Raw genomic sequence first — 12,774 nt, forward strand, 5'->3', positions numbered from 1 at the left:
TTACAATGAAGAGAAATCTTCTAAAGCACTAGTCAGAGCTGGGGGATGGCAAACTAAATTTAGTTCTGGTACAGTACGTGCAGAGGAAAATTATTAGAGCGTGATGCACACAATCTGCTCAAAAGTATCTGGACAGATTTTAGTGAACGTGAACATGAGATGTATCCTCCCTTCGCCTTTATGGCGGCTTGAACATATTTCAGTGAGGTTTCTGAATGTTTGTACAGAAATGACCGCCAGTTCTTCTTAAAGAGCCGAATCCAGATTAGTTAATGATGTTGCATGATGGACTCTGGAACGAAGTCAATGTTCTAACTCATACCAAAAGTTTCACAGTAGGTTCAAGTCAGGCTGCGTGCACGCCTCACAGTCGATGCTGTGTGAGAGGGTCATGCTGAGACAATGGTTCATCATCTCCGAATTGTTCCCCTGCTTTATGCCCTATACAATGGGGTAAAATATGTTCGTATCGTTCAGCACTTATTTATTTATTTTGAGCAAGTGAACCACACGCTAGCCACGAAAAATGCCCCCATACCGTAACCACTTCCGCACTTCACTGATCGCACTACACAGCTCCTCGATCATTGCACCAATTGTTTTTTACTTTATACGCAAGATCATTGTGTTAGCTGGTCTGTTAGTAGCGCCTGATTCCTTCCGCTGGTTTCTTGCGAGTTTTTGCAACCACGTTCCACAGTGTTCGACGGTCCCTAACCGTCATTATGTGGGGGACTCAACCTAGGCTTGGGTAAATTGTGGTTTATCCTTGGCGTTTCCACTTCACAATCACATCACGCAATCGATGTGGCGAGTTTTAGAAGCGTTGAAATGTTCCTGGTGGTTTTGTTACTCCGTCAACTTCCAGTGACTAGTCCACGTTCGCTATCTCTGACTGACCCATTCTGCTGCTCTACCGAGAACACAGTATTCGTCACCTCGTTTTGTGCTGGCGGGTCCGCCTATAGTGGCGTCTAGTGGTCAATTCCACATTACGTGTAGGTGTCCGTATATGTAAATTGAGGCTGGTGGAGGGAGAAAGAAAAGGAAACCGCAGCGATTGCTTATGCGACAAGAGAAAATGTGTGCCAGACCGGGATTCGAACCCGGCACCGCCTGCTTAGTAGGCAGTTACGTTAACCACTGCATCATCCGGACACAGTGTGTGTTGCCACTGCGCGAACTATCTTGAACGCCTCTCGGTCGACCAACATTCTCATCAAACGCTATCCGCAACCTCTGTCCATGTCCTCTGTGCTCGTTACTCACAAATTTCCGCAGGAAATCGGATGTATTTGTGTATCCGCACTGAAGAAGGTGGGTTCGTTGCCCTGTGCCCCCAAAGAACACACACCTCACATTCATATAAAAGGGGTCCGTGTAGTTGTGATCAGGTAGTGTTTGTGCAGCTGGTGAGTGTTTACAGAGTAAAGTCCATGACTTCTTCGACATGTACATTGCACCTATCTTGGAAGGTTACTACGAAAACTTCCAACATCACGCACTTCAGCAGCACGCTCTCTGTGTTCTGCGCATGCGTTAAGGTCGTGGTGACAAACTGACCACACCACAAGTCAGTGAGCGCCCTCATCTGGCCTCAGAGTTGTCGCTCGCCATGGCCGTCGACGCAGTCTGTGGTCTTTATTTATTTACTTTTCTTACAGCAAATCGTGGAAATGGTGATAGCCGTTATCGCGGTTCATCTGATTTCATCCCAAGTCTATTTCCACAAAATCTTCAAACTGGAGCCCGAAAAAACTATTTCTGGAGCCAAAATTATTGCTTTCTCATAAACTTCATTGAGTGAGTGCGTAGCAGTAGTAGATCTGGCTGGTTACCAAAGACGAGTGCAGCGTCGATGTGCAGCGTTCTTAAACGGTGCACATACAGGGTGTTTCAAAAATGACCGGTATATTTGAAACAGCAATAAAAACTAAACGAGCAGCGATAGAAATACACCGTTTGTTGCAATATGCTTGGGATAACAGTACATTTTCAGGCGGACAAACTTTCGAAATTACAGTAGTTACAATTTTCAACAACAGATGGCGCTGCAAGTGATGTGAAAGATATAGAAGACAACGCAGTCTGTGGGTGCGTCATTCTGTACGTCGTCTTTCTGCTGTAAGCGTGTGCTGTTCACAACGTGCAAGTGTGCTGTAGACAACATGGTTTATTCCTTAGAACAGAGGATTTTTCTGGTGTTGGAATTCCACCGCCTAGAACACAGTGTTGTTGCAACAAGACGAAGTTTTCAACGGAGGTTTAATGTAACCAAAGGACCGAAAAGCGATACAATAAAGGATCTGTGTGAAAAATTTCAACGGACTGGGAACGTGACGGATGAACGTGCTGGAAAGGTAGGGCGACCGCGTACGGCAACCACAGAGGGCAACGCGCAGCTAGTGCAGCAGGTGATCCAACAGCGGCCTCGGGTTTCCGTTCGCCGTGTTGCAGCTGCGGTCCAAATGACGCCAACGTCCACGTATCGTCTCATGCGCCAGAGTTTACACCTCTATCCATACAAAATTCAAACGCGGCAACCCCTCAGCGCCGCTACCATTGCTGCACGAGAGACATTCGCTAACGATATAGTGCACAGGATTGATGACGGCGATATGCATGTGGGCGGCATTTGGTTTACTGACGAAGCTTATTTTTACCTGGACGGCTTCGTCAATAAACAGAACTGGCGCATATGGGGAACCGAAAAGCCCCATGTTGCAGTCCCATCGTCCCTGAATCCTCAAAAAGTACTGGTCTGGGCCGCCATTTCTTCCAAAGGAATCATTGGCCCATTTTTCAGATCCGAAACGATTACTGCATCACGCTATCTGCACATTCTTCGTGAATTTGTGGCGGTACAAACTGCCTTAGACGACACTGCGAACACCTCGTGGTTTATGCAAGATGGCGCCCGGCCACATCGCACGGCCGACGACTTTAATTTCCTGAATGAATATTTCGATGATCGTGTGATTGCTTTGGGCTATCCGAAACATACAGGAGGTGGCGTGGATTGGCCTCCCTATTCGCCAGACATGAACCCCTGTGACTTCTTTCTGTGGGGACACTTGAAAGACCAGGTGTACCGCCAGAATCCAGAAACAATTGAACAGCTGAAGCAGTACATCTCATCTGCATGTGAAGCCATTCCGCTAGACACGTTGTCAAAGGTTTCCGGTAATTTCATTCAGAGACTACGCCATATTATTGCTACGCATGGTGGATATGTGGAAAATATCGTACTATAGAGTTTTCCAGACCGCAGCGCCATCTGTTGTTGAAAATTGTAACTACTGTAATTTCGAAAGTTTGTCTGCCTGAAAATGTACTGTTGTCCCAAGCATATTGCAACAAACGGTGTATTTCTATCGCGGCTCGTTTATTTTTTATTGCCGTTTCAAATATACCGGTCATTTTTGAAACACCCTGTAAGTATGACCTATGTAAGCCGTACCACACAGGCAAGGCGTTTTGTAAATTTCAGCCTTCCACAATTACAAATCATCCTTCACTGATACCAAAAAATCTGCCATGGAAGGCCGGTGGGAAACGACTTCAACCTCAAATATCGGTAGGATTCTCGCTATCTTGAACGAAATATTGCCAACGAAGGGCAGAATAACTAGAGATTTTGCCCGCGTGCTATCTCCTTTATCCAATTCATGTCTTTTTTTACTGACAGTGCCTTGTTAATCTCTCTCCGTCCTCAGCCCACAGGCGCCACTGGATGCGGATTTGGAGAGATATGTGGTCAGCACATTGCTCTCCCGGTCGTATGTCAGTTTACAAGACCGAAGCCGCTACTTCTCAATCAGGCAGCTCGTCAGTTTGCCTCACAAGAGATGAGTGAACCCTCTTGCGAACAGTACTCAGCAGACCGGATGGTCATCCATCTAAATGCAAGCCCAGCCTGACAGCTCGTAACTTTGGTGATCTGACGGGAACTGGCGTTACCACGGCGGCATGGCCGTTGGCACCTTATTACCCTGCTGGGTAGTTTTCTCTTTGTTTAGGTGGACCAGCTCTTAAGGGAGACTTCCTTTCATCTGAGAATATGAAAGCCTTGTGTGCAAGTGTTTTGAGCACAGAGGGGCGATGATAGCTCGATGATTGAAAATAGAAATCAATATAAGTGGGCGTCCGATAAACTGAATGCCCCAGAGAGCCATCATTCTTTCATATAACAAAAATTTCCAGGAAAGAGAGACCATCAGCTTCCTCTGTCTCCATAGTGATTTGAATGTCCTTACGACTGGAGTAGATCTGATGTCCATACCCCATTAATGTATCTTCTCCCTGAGGCCATTGCCCACGTAACTCAAATAGTTCGTTTAAGTATTCTCGCTCGACCATTTCTTGAGCAATGTTCGTGGGTCTGGAAATCTTACGATTGTGGATTAACTTGGTCCATAATATTATGGGAATTCAGCCGCAACCGTACTTTGTCTGCTGCCAATATTCGGCAGAACAACATTCAGCTATCTTCTTAGCGAGCTTGAAAGAGATTTGATAAATCTGCAGTCCAGTGAATCTTTTTCTGTTTTTCTCATTTACATTCCTTGGTGGGGCGCTGCTTCAGAAAATTTTGCTGCTCTATTCAGCCATTTCTAATAACTATTTTTACCTACATTCAGTTTCTTCCAATTAAGGGTTCCCTCATATGTAGGCAGCTATGGGTCTGCTCTGTGCAGAGGTTGGTTGCTAAACTATTTTTGCTAATTTCTATGTTACTCTGCTTTTATATTTCGTAACGCTAATATTTGTTCTTTAACCTGTAGCTGTTTGTCGTTCTTACGTTCCATTTATCCTTAATGTCCTCCGCTTTGTGATGGGTTTGATTCCTACAATGTGTATGCCTATATCTGTCTTAACCTAAAATTCATTCATGGTGTCAGGTATTTACATTTACGTTATGCTTTCTTCTGTCATTTGCGTAAGTGCTTTGGTATTTCTGAGCTCTGACTAACTAGCACCGTTGTAACGGGAGGGGTTGGGGCGTTCTGAGTATATATTGTAGGTATTTTCAGTCACATTTCTGTCTCGAAAAATGTACTTCTGCGTAGGTTTTCTTGTGCGGTTTGATTGTTAGGTAATATTCCACGTGTGGTTAGTTCTGCTGGATCTGGCAGCTGGCTTTGTAAGTCGGTTTTGTAGAGGTACTATTTTTGCAGCGGCCTACACTTCATCGCGTGGGGTCCCCTGTTGGACTCTAATGAAACTCCGAAGTATTATTTCTGTGGCATATAATTTTTGTAACCATCCTTGTTATCCAGAATGAGATTTTAACTCTGCAGCGGAGTGTGCGCTGATATGAAACTTCCTGGCAGATTAAAACTGTGTGCCGGATCGAGACTCGAACTCGGGACCTTTGCCTTTCGCGGGGAATCGCTCTACCATCTGAGCTGTCCAAGCGCGACTCGCTTCAGAAGAGCTTCTGTGAAGTTTGGAAGGTAGGAGACGAGGTACTGGCAGAACTGAAGCTGTGAGGACGGCTCGTGAGTTGTGCTTGGGTAGCTCAGATGGTAGAGCGCTTGCCCGCGAAATGCAAAGGTCCCTAGTTCGAGCCTCGGTCCGGCACACAGTTTTAATCTGCCAGGAAGTTTCATATCTTTGTTATGCGTCCCAGTGCCAAGACCCAATACTCGATGACTGGCCTGACGCAAGCTTTCGAAGTGTGCGTTGTCGTCCGAGTCCTGCATCCGTGGTATTTCGTTTGCACTTACCTGGCTAGTCCTTTTCTCTCTTTCTGACCTGATTCAATATGTATTGCCCGTGAATTTTCCAGCCAATGTGCTTAGCCCAGTGGAGGCGCAGATGTCCTGCATTTTCACTGTTGTAGGGGAGTTCTCCTTAGTGTAAGTCGTATGTCTGTGACATCGTGAGTATTCTTCCTGGTTAAGTATCGGTGCTGGACGAAAGTCATAAGTCATCTGAGTTTTGCTCCGTCTTGGGTCTCCCGTCCACTTTATACACCAGCAGGTCGATCGAAGTGTGTATGAAGACACGGCAAATCATTGTGCAAGAAAAAGCAGACGGGCAGGAGAGATACACTGTCGAGTCACGCTAACATCACCACCTGTCAGAAGCGCGAATAACCACGACTGAAGCGCTGACCGTTCGAGATGTACAGAAAGAGTGTCAGTGATGTTCTGGAACGTACCGACAGCAACGTGGAGAAATGTCGACTCCAGTGCTGCGGCCAGTTGCAGCAGGTTTCTCTGTTAAGGATCCACGGCGAGAACAGCCCGATGGAGGTGGTCTCACACATTCTTGATTGGGTTTAAATACGCAGAGCTGGGTGGCCAGGTTAGTATAATAAACCCGGCTTGGTGCTGTGCGAACCACATAGGTACTCTGCAAGGCGTGTGACACGTTGCATTGTCCTGCTGGTAGATGCCATGGTGCCGAGGAGAAACAAACTGCGTGTAGAAGTGAACTATGTCCCCAAGGATATGTGCATAATTGCGTTGATCGATTATGTCTTCCAGAATGACGAGATCACCCAGGAAAAATTGGACAGACGATAATAGTCCCTCTTTCAGCCTGGATCCTTCCGAAGATGGTTGGGTGTTGGCTTTCAGGCGTTTCACATGGTACTCGCCAAAGGCCATCAGTCCGCTGCCGCAAAAGCGGCGACCTGTCTCCATTGACTGGACGTCCAGTTATGGTACTGGCGTGTAAACTGAAGCCTCCGTTGCCGATAAACAGCAGTCAGCGTGGGTGCATGGACCAGGCGCCTGATGCGGAGGCCCATACGCAGCAACTGGATCACTGCCGCTGAGGAGATACAGGTGGTGGCTCCTTCGTACGTCTGGGTAGTCATTTGCTCAACAGCTGCATGTGTGTTCCGCCGTACAAATGCCCCCAATTGTCGTTCACCTCTATGGCCCGTGCTGCACCACAGTGGCCATGGCGTAATTTTGATACAAGCGGTATACTTCAACCACGCCTGATGCTTCTCCCCTTGACCCGAGAGCCAAGTACCATGCCCTTTTGGACGTCAGATACGGCCCTCCGTTTCCGCATTGTGGCAACTGCTGCAGCGTTTTCCGCATGCTCCGACTCGCTTTGTATATCCTCCACTGCTAGTGCTGCCACGTGAGTGGTTATTTACGGGTTGACGTCGAACAAAGCAGGTGGTCACGTTATTCTGACTGGACAGTGTGTATGCTGTAACATTTCTGCATCTGCAGCCATCATATTCAGGTACATGGAGCTCTTCTTAGAGCAGTTGAGAAGGCATGAATGGCAAGATGACGTAATGTGGTGCAAGGTACCGATGACAGATGGTTCGTTCGGCAAGGGTAATGTGGCAAGGACCGCCTACATTGTGGTCAACCCACGCGTTTGGCTGCTGCGTTCGGAAGTTGTGCGCCTTCTATTTTAATACACACATCAAAAAAGTTTTGCATCACCTCGGTTCCGAGAGTTACGGAACCCGTACAGAAAGTTGGAAGAGAAATCAACATAAAAATGATTCACGCCTTTTTTATTGGTCATGAAAACCACACAATGCATGTTGTTCCACAATGCAGCCAGACCTTCAGAGGTGGTGGTCCAGATTGCTGTACGCACCGGTATCTCTAATACCCTCTAGCACGTCCTCTTGCAATGATGAATGCCTCTATTCGTCGTGACATACTATCCACAAGATCATCAAGGCACTGTTGGTCCAGATTGTCCCACTCCTCAACGGCGATTCGGCGTAGATCCCTCAGAGTGGTTGGTTGGTCACGTCGTTCATAAACAGCCCTTCTCAATCTAACCTAGGCATGTTCAATAGGGTTCATGTCTAGAGAACATGCTGGCCACTCTAGTCGAGCGATGTTGTTATCCTGAAGGAAGTCATTCACAAGACGTGCACGATGAGGGCCGAAATACCGTCTCTGAAGACGAATGCTTCGCCAGTACGGTTGCACTATTTGTCGGAGGATGGCATTCACGTACCGTACAGTCGTTACGGCGCCTTCCATGACCACCAGCGGCGTACGTCAGCCTCACATAACGCCACCCTAAAACAGCAGCGAACCTCCACCTTGTTGCCCTCTCTGGGCAGTGTGTCTAAGACATTAATCCTGACCACGTTGCCTCCAAACACGCCACCGACGATTCTCTGGTTGAAAGCATCTGCGACATTCATCGGTGAAGAGAACGTGATGCCAATCGTCAGCGGTCCATTCGGGATATTGTTGGCCCATCTTTACTGCACTGCATGGTGTCGCTGTTGCAAAGGTGGGCCTCGTCACGGACGTCGGGAGTGAAGTTGAGAATCAGGCAGCCTACTGCGCACAGTTTGGGTCGTAACACGACGTCCTGTGCCTGCACTAAAAGCATTATTCAACATGGTGGCGTTGCTGTCAGGGTTCCTCTGAGCCATAATCCGTAAGTAGCGGTCATTCACTGTAGTAGTTGCCCTTGGGCGGTTTGAGCGAGGCATGTCATAGACAGTTCCTGTCTCTCTGTATCTCCTCCATGTCCGAACAATATCGCTTTGGTTCGTGATGCCTGGACACCCCCGTTATTGAGAGACCTTCCTGGCACAAAGTAACAATGCGGATGCGACTGAACCGCCGTATTGACCGTGTAGGCATGGTTGGATTACAGACAACACGAGCCGTGTACCTCCTTCCTGTTGGAATGACTGGAACTGATCGGCTGCCGGACCCCTTCCTTCTAATAGGCACTGTTCATGGATGGTTGTTTACATCTTTGAGCGGGTATTGTGACATCTCTAAACAGTCAAAGGGACTGTGTATGTGATACAATACCCACAGTCGACGTCTATCTTCCCAAGTTCTGCAAAACTTTTGTTGATGTGTGTATTAGATAAACTAAACAGCGTATTTACTTGCATTTCATACGAGGGCTGTCCAGAAAGTAAGTTACGATCGGTCGCGAAACGGAGACGACTATGAAAATCCGATAAAGCTTTGCAAAGATGTGTTGGGCAGTGTCTCTAGTATGACTTTAGGTAGAATTATGTCGCTCTTTCCATTCCTGAGCACTTAGTGAGCGCGTAAAGATGTTATAGAAAATAGTGTCTCTCGCCAAGTACGAGGGCCTGGTGAGAATTTTCCCCTGAAGCTATGCAACCAACATTACATAACTGTCGTGCGGTTTCTTCTTCAAGATAATTCTCAGCTTCATTCTGCAGGGGCAATGAAGATGTTCCTGCATCGTTTCAATTGGAAATGTTTGGTTACCCACAATACAGCCCGTAATTGTCTCCCACTGAGTTTCATCTCTGCTCAAACGAACCGCTGGCTATGAAGACAACATTTTGGCACAGACTTCGAGCTTTAGGCCAGCGTAGAGAATTGGCGGAAAGCACTGGCGGCTGCCTTCTATGATGAGGGTATTGGAAAGTTGATACAACGCTACGACGAATGTCTGAGTCAGAACGGCGACTACATAGAGAAGTAGCTGAAAGGTGTAGCTAACTGTTACAAATGAAACATTTCTGATTTTCACTGTGATTTTCATTTCGCGATCAATCGTAACTTACTTTCTGGACAGGCCTCGTATAAAAGCATCTCTCAATAGCGTGCTATCATTCCATTATTTCACTAACATTAATTGCCTGCAGAATAATAAATAACTGCTAAACGAAAAGGCAGACGAAGCATATCGGTGATCTTCGGATTGCACCTAACTAGAATGGAGGTCGAAGTGGTTCGGCTGTAAACCAGAGCTGGTTCGGCGGCCTTGAAGGACGGACATGTTATCTGCCACGGTCGGTGTCGGTTAGGACTTCATTAGCAATTTCTGGTTATTTGCGCATGTAGTTGAGAAGAGCGTGGTGGTAATTATGGAAATACGCAGCTCATTATTTTGTTGAAGAATCGAAATTATTTGTGACTCTGAAATGGAATGTTAATTGTCCAGTTTCTCGTGTTCTGCTACTCCAAAGTGAGTGGCGTCCCGTATAAACGAAGTAATTAGAAATTTAGTTATTTCAAAAATAAACAGTTCCTCGCTAAGCCTCAAGACAACGGATTCACAACCTACTTGCTGTTTTCTGCGCAGGGGACAGCAACTACAGAAGACTGTAGGTTGGTGGACATTCATTAAAGTGGTTCAAATGGCTCTGAGCACTATGGGACCTAATTTCTGAGGTCTTCAGTCCCCTAGAACTTAGAACTATTTAAACCCAACTAACCTAAGGACATCACACACATCCATGCCCAAGGTAGGATTCGAACCTGTGACCGTAGCGGTAGCGCGGTTCCAGACTGGTGCACCTAGAACCGCTCGGCCACAGCGGACGGCGAACATTAGAACTTACGTGTTCTACCCAGGGCGTTGGAAGCAAACAGACACCTCGCATGTGTTACAATCTTAGTACAAATGAGATATAACATAGAGGAGGTATGAAGGAGAGAAATTTTCGAGGGAACGCGTTTATCAGACTCTCGTATATACACTCTCCCTCTCCCTCCATCTACCCCCGCTCTCTTCTTCGTAGTTGTCGTAATGCTACCGGTAAGGATTCTCGAAACGCGGACCGCGTCACCAGCCAGTGGGGTGGTATTATGCTATGGGGAACGGGACGGGGACGTTAACTTGGTCTCAGGTGGGGCTTGTGGTAGTAAAGCAGACCAACTGCCAGCCCTGCCGCGACAACATTATCCAGCAGCATAACTGTCCGTCTCATCCAGCCAGAATCGTGACACCATGGCTTGAGGAGGTTGACGGGGAACTCCAGTCGATATTTATGTAATAATGATTTTCAAAATTATCTCGTCGATGTCTTGACTAGCGGATTCGCTGATATGAGCCCGACAACCTACATCTGTGACGCTACCAGGCGCCATCATCCCATCCCCTAACCACAGGCCTGTAATTTATAGTAACTGCGTGACCTGTGCGCAGACATCCGATGGCACACGCCGCTGAAAAGGTACCAGGCACTTGTCGAGTCCATGGCAGGCAGAAACTCGGCGGTGTTACGTTTCATAGGCAGAGTAACACGCTGTTTAGCAGGCGATCATAATGTTTGCACTCATCACTGTATTTTGGATTTTGTGTCTTAGCTACCTGTGTATATATATCGGTTAAGCGTTGAGACAATACGCAGTTAGCTGTGGGATAAGTTGCTCTTAAACGGCAAACCATCGCATGTCTTTTGACGGGTCTGTCGAGACGCCATCCGCTGCTGAGCGCTGCAATATTTGTTTGTGCCGTCTGTTGTCACGTGGGTTCCCGGCCCGTGGCTCGCGCCTGCTCGGAATGTCCAAACGCCGGCGCCGGCTCTGGGTTTACGATTCAAGGACGCGGCCGCCGGCCAGCGGTATTTGGCAGCACGTGTCGTCCACGTGTTACCCGCTATTCTGCTGAAGCGGCGAGGCCACGGTGTCGAACCGGACTCCGATGCACTGTCGGGCGCGGTATGTTGCTCTGTCTTCATCGCCAGTTGCACACAACTTTATGTAAGCAGTATACCACGCCGCAATTCGGCCTGCGTAAACCAGTCCTTAGCTCGTCTAATTCACCACTTTTCTACATCTACATGGTTACTCAGCAATTCACATTTAAATGCCTGGCAGAGGGTTCATCCAACCATTTTCATTCTACTTCTCTACCATTCCACTCTCGAATGACACCTGGGAAAAAGTAACACCTAAATCTTCCCTCCGAGCTCTGATTTCTCTTATTTTATTTTGATGATCATTACTCCCTACTTAGGTGGGTATCAACAAAATATTTACGCATTCGGAAGAGAATGTTGGTGATCGAAATTTCGTAAACAGATATCGCTGCAAAGAAAACCGCCTTTGTTACAGTGTCTACCACCCCAATTCGCGTATCATATCAGTGACACTCTCACCCCTGTTGCGCGATAACACGAAATGAGCTCCCCTTCTTTGCACTTTTTCGATGTCCTCCGTCAAGCCTACCTGGTAAGGATCCCATACTGAGCAGCAATCTTCCAGCAGAGGACGGACAAGTGTGATGTAGGCTCTCTCTTTAGTGGATCTGTCGCATCTTCTAAGTGTATGCCAGCAAAGCGCAGTCATTCCTTCGCCTTCTCCGCAATATTATCTGTGTGGCCTTTCCAGTTTAAGTTGCTCGTAATTGTAATTCCTAGGTATTTAGTTGAATTGACACCCCTTAGATTTGTGCGATTTATCGTATACCCAAAATTTGGCCCCTAATAAGCAGAGTAGTACCGAGGAAACCTTGCGTACCTTGCGTCCCTTGCAGACTTGCCCAAGCTCCCTTCTCCACCCTTAACACAACCTTTCGACAAATATTTCTACACAGGTTTAGCAAACGTTGTAATTTTGTAAGGTTTAATAGCAACCATGCCGCAGTGGTAACACCGGTTCGCGTCGGATCATCGAAGTTAAGCGCTGTCGGGCTGTGCTAGCACTTGAATGGGTGACCATCCGGTCTGTTGGCAAGCGGGGTGCACTCAGCCCTTGTGAGGCAAACTGAGGAGCTACTTGACTGAGAAGTAGCGGCTCCGGCCTCAGAAACTGACATACGGCCGGGAGAGCGGGGTGTTGACCACATGTCTCTCCATATCCGCATCCAGTGACGCCTATGGGCTGAGGATTACACGGCGGTCGGTCGGCCCACCTGGCCTTCCTGACCTGTCCGGGAGTAGTTTAGTTTCGTAGTTTAACAGCAATTAAGCTCCTTCGGAAAATACGCTCCCTGATAAAGCGAATGAAGCGCCACAAGAAGACGCCACACGTCCACATCGTCGGCAGGTGTGTAAATAATGTGTGCTTCAGCTGTCTCTAACAGGTAGAACGGCCACTA

At 47.4% G+C, this 12,774-nt stretch overlaps 1 non-coding gene across 1 annotated transcript; it reads right to left on the reverse strand.

The window, feature by feature from the left end:
* Positions 1-1,084: 1,084 nt before the first annotated feature.
* Positions 1,085-1,158, reverse strand: Trnas-acu. The gene has a single exon. It is a non-coding gene; the product is annotated as a tRNA-Ser (tRNA).
* Positions 1,159-12,774: the final 11,616 nt, after the last annotated feature.

Source organism: Schistocerca piceifrons, chromosome 10 (genome assembly GCF_021461385.2).
Source record: "Schistocerca piceifrons isolate TAMUIC-IGC-003096 chromosome 10, iqSchPice1.1, whole genome shotgun sequence".
Classification (NCBI taxonomy): Eukaryota; Metazoa; Arthropoda; class Insecta; order Orthoptera; family Acrididae; genus Schistocerca; species Schistocerca piceifrons.